Source organism: Gossypium raimondii, chromosome 9, assembly GCF_025698545.1.
Source record: "Gossypium raimondii isolate GPD5lz chromosome 9, ASM2569854v1, whole genome shotgun sequence".
Lineage (NCBI taxonomy): Eukaryota > Viridiplantae > Streptophyta > Magnoliopsida > Malvales > Malvaceae > Gossypium > Gossypium raimondii.
The window spans coordinates 29,352,374-29,355,897 of record NC_068573.1 but is presented as its reverse complement, the minus strand read 5'-3'; positions in this window follow the sequence as shown (position 1 = coordinate 29,355,897).

Below are 3,524 nucleotides of genomic sequence, written 5' to 3'. Positions count from 1 at the left end.
CTAAGCTTAAGTTTGAGTAAAAATGGTTAATTTGCATGTTTTAAGCTCAGAGACTAAATTGAATAAAAGTAAAATGTTGGGGGCATTTTTGTAAAAAATGTTAAAATGACTAAATTGCATAAAATGAATTGGTTTTGCTATCTGAATTAATGAATTGAATGAAATTTTTAATTTAGATCAAGAACGAGTGGAAACTCAAGGAGAAAAGAAAATTACCAAATAGTTATTGTACTTAGTCATTGCTGCAATTTAGTCGGGTAAGTTCGTATGATCAAATAACATTTTAATGTTATAATGATTTATATGATAATGTGTTATTTTCCATGTAATTAAATGATGAAAATCCAACGATATCAAGACGGTTATCCAGCCCCATTTGAACCTTAGGAATTCGTAGAATACAAATGACATGTCATTAGGGTTTCCATGTTTTGGGCGCTGGTCTTGACTGTCCTACCGATGGTTGAGGTCCTGCATTTGTTGCGGATACTCTACAACTTGTGTGAGCAGGCCTATTTCACAGCTCGTGTGAGCAATGATGTAAAGGAAAAGGAAAAGTTATGATTATATGTTTAGCACACTTCGTATGAGCTTTCCCGTGTATCCGATGTAATTTTGAATGGTTCAACGAGCATGAAAAGGAAAGGAACGGTAAGTGTTCAAATGAACTATGTCATGAATCTATGAAAAGGGTTAAAATGGAAATGTTCAATGAAAGTATATCTATGTTTATGAAAAGAATGAATTCAAAAGTAGTATGTTCATGTACACCTAGCTTACCTTATGTTAATTCAAGTGAATTATGTGCTAACGCATTAACATGTATTGTGGATGGTGCTTAGGCTTGTACCAAACTTATGGCTTGATTATATCATGCTTAATCTTGATGATATACATTAAAATGGTAAGTGTTCAAATGAAAATATGCTCATGTTCATGAAAAGGTGGTAAGAATCAAAAGATGCATTTTCTTATGAAATGGTTTATCATGTGGTTGATCTTAAAAGAGTTATGTAAAAATGCACTAACTTGTATACTGATGATGATGTTTAGGCTTGTGTCAAGCTTGTGGTTATGGTTGATGTTTCTGCTTATTTCTTGTACTATGTAAATGAAACAGGTAAGAAAAGGTAATGAAATGGTAAGTTCATAATTAAGATGTAATATGATGATATAAAAGGATTGATGAGTTAAATGATGTGCTTATATGTGAGAAATTTACTTATTCTATGGATTAATTTACCTATGTCATGAATAAATACACTAATTCATGAATTGATTATGTTATTTAAGCTTATGCTAAGCAAATAGAATGGAAAGTAAGTAAATGGAATGGTAAGTATGTAAATGAAGTGGTTTATAGTCTTATGAAAAGGTTAATGATTGTGTAATGTATCTTATAAAATCGTGTTATGTTAGGAATAAAACATATAAGTGATGTTGATGGTTATATTGTTTTATAAATCTTGTGGCATTGGTATAGGTTTATATTTATTCTATAAAGTTCATCATTAAAATGGAATATGATGCTTAAAGTTTATACGAACTTACTAAGCATTATGTGCTTACGTATTTTTCTTTCCTATATTTTATAGATAATCAGAAGCTCGATCGATTTGGAAGCTCGTTAGAGATCTATCACACTATCCAGCGATTATATCAGTAGTTTCTGATGTTTTGGCCGAGGTTATAATGGCATGTATAGGTGGACTTGTGTTTGGATTTTAATTGATAAGTTTGGCATGTATATGTTGTCTTAGATTAATATGCCTTTGTTATTTTTGGTGCCTTGTTGGTATGTGTTAATATGGCTAAGTTTTGATGCATGTTTTAATGGCTAATATGGTATGTGATGGAAAAGTTTCAAAATTATGAAGATAGGTTATTTTTTGGAAAGGTATTGGGCTTGATGTGCATGATTGAAATGTGGTATGTATACATGTTTAGGTAAAATATGAATGAATGTAATGATATGCCTTGTATAGCATATTGGTTGAATGGGATTAGCCTTTTGAATTGGTCATTTCATGCATATTTTGGTATGTTTTTGATGTCTTGGTCATGGTTGCAAATTGCTTGTAGATAAATGCTTGTAATGGTGATGGAAATGACTGGAACCTGGCCAATTTCATGTCCACACGGCCTGAGACATGGGCATGTAACTCAGTCGTGTGTGACAGACGGCTATGGAACATGACCGTGTATCCCCTGTAGGTTTTAAGGTTTTCAAGTCAGGTTGTTACATAGCCTAGCGTACGGCCTGGCATACGGGCATGTGAGGCCATTTCGAGAGTTACACACAGCATGGCACACGAGCGTGTGGCTTCGTCGTGTGACCCAACTTTGAAAGTTACATGGGCACGGACATGGGCATAGACATGACCGTGTGTCTCTATTTTGATTGTTACACAGCCTGAGACACGGGCGTGTGTCTCAACCGTATGAGTCACACAGCCGTGTGACCCCTCTAGTTCAATTTTTCCAACTCTTTCTTAAATGTTCCAAATGTTTCCGTTTTAGTCTCGAATTGTTTCTAAAGTGTTTTTAAGGCCTTGAAGGCTCGAATAAGGAATGATAAGTATCTGATGTATGTTTTTATGTTATGTTTATATGGTAATGCACCGTAACCCTATTCCGACGATAAATACGGGTTAAGGGTCTTATACCCTAACCTTCCAAATTTTTATAAACAAATCACATGAACTCAATGGGTTGGAGGGGCTATAAGGAATATGGATTTGTTGCATAGGCCAATGAAGCAACCAATAACCACTAAGGACAAAGTAACAACCCGTCGAATTGGCTTTCCAGACCACCAAACCATCACCAGCCGAACGAGAGAAAGGAATGCTTAGAATGCGATCTGCCTCAACGATCGAAAATAACTCACGGACCAAGGTATGATTCCACTAAGCCAAATCCTGTAACATCAGATCACTCATCCAAGTAAGATTAGTATTAACATATGAGTCTACGATACAACCGGGAACAATGCCTGGGAGCCAATCATCGTTCCAAATAGAGATGGAGTGACCATTGCCCACTCGCCAACCAAGGCCCTTTTCTAACTCGAGAACACCAGATACTGTGCCAAATATAAGAAGGGCGAAACCCTAAGCCCGCTCTAAAAAAATCAACAGTAGGAAATTAACGCGCTTTTAAAACCTGACTCATAGGACAATTCAGAATTGTTAATAAGAGCCAACCCTGCTTAGCTAGGACTGCAATATTAAACTGAGCCAAATCATGAAAGCCCATACCCCCATCACACTTAGATACGTTCAACGTAGACCAAGAACACCAATGAATTCCCCGTCGACTCCCTGATATCTGCCACCAGAACCTACTTATAATACCTTCAAGTGCCCCACAAAGGGAGGAAGGAAATAAAAAGCATTGTATTGCAAACGTTGGGATTGCTTACAAAACAGAACATACAAAAACATCCCTACCACCCTAAGATAAGTAACATAGGTTCCAACTATCAACACACTAATGAAAGCGATCCTTATATTGCTGGAAAG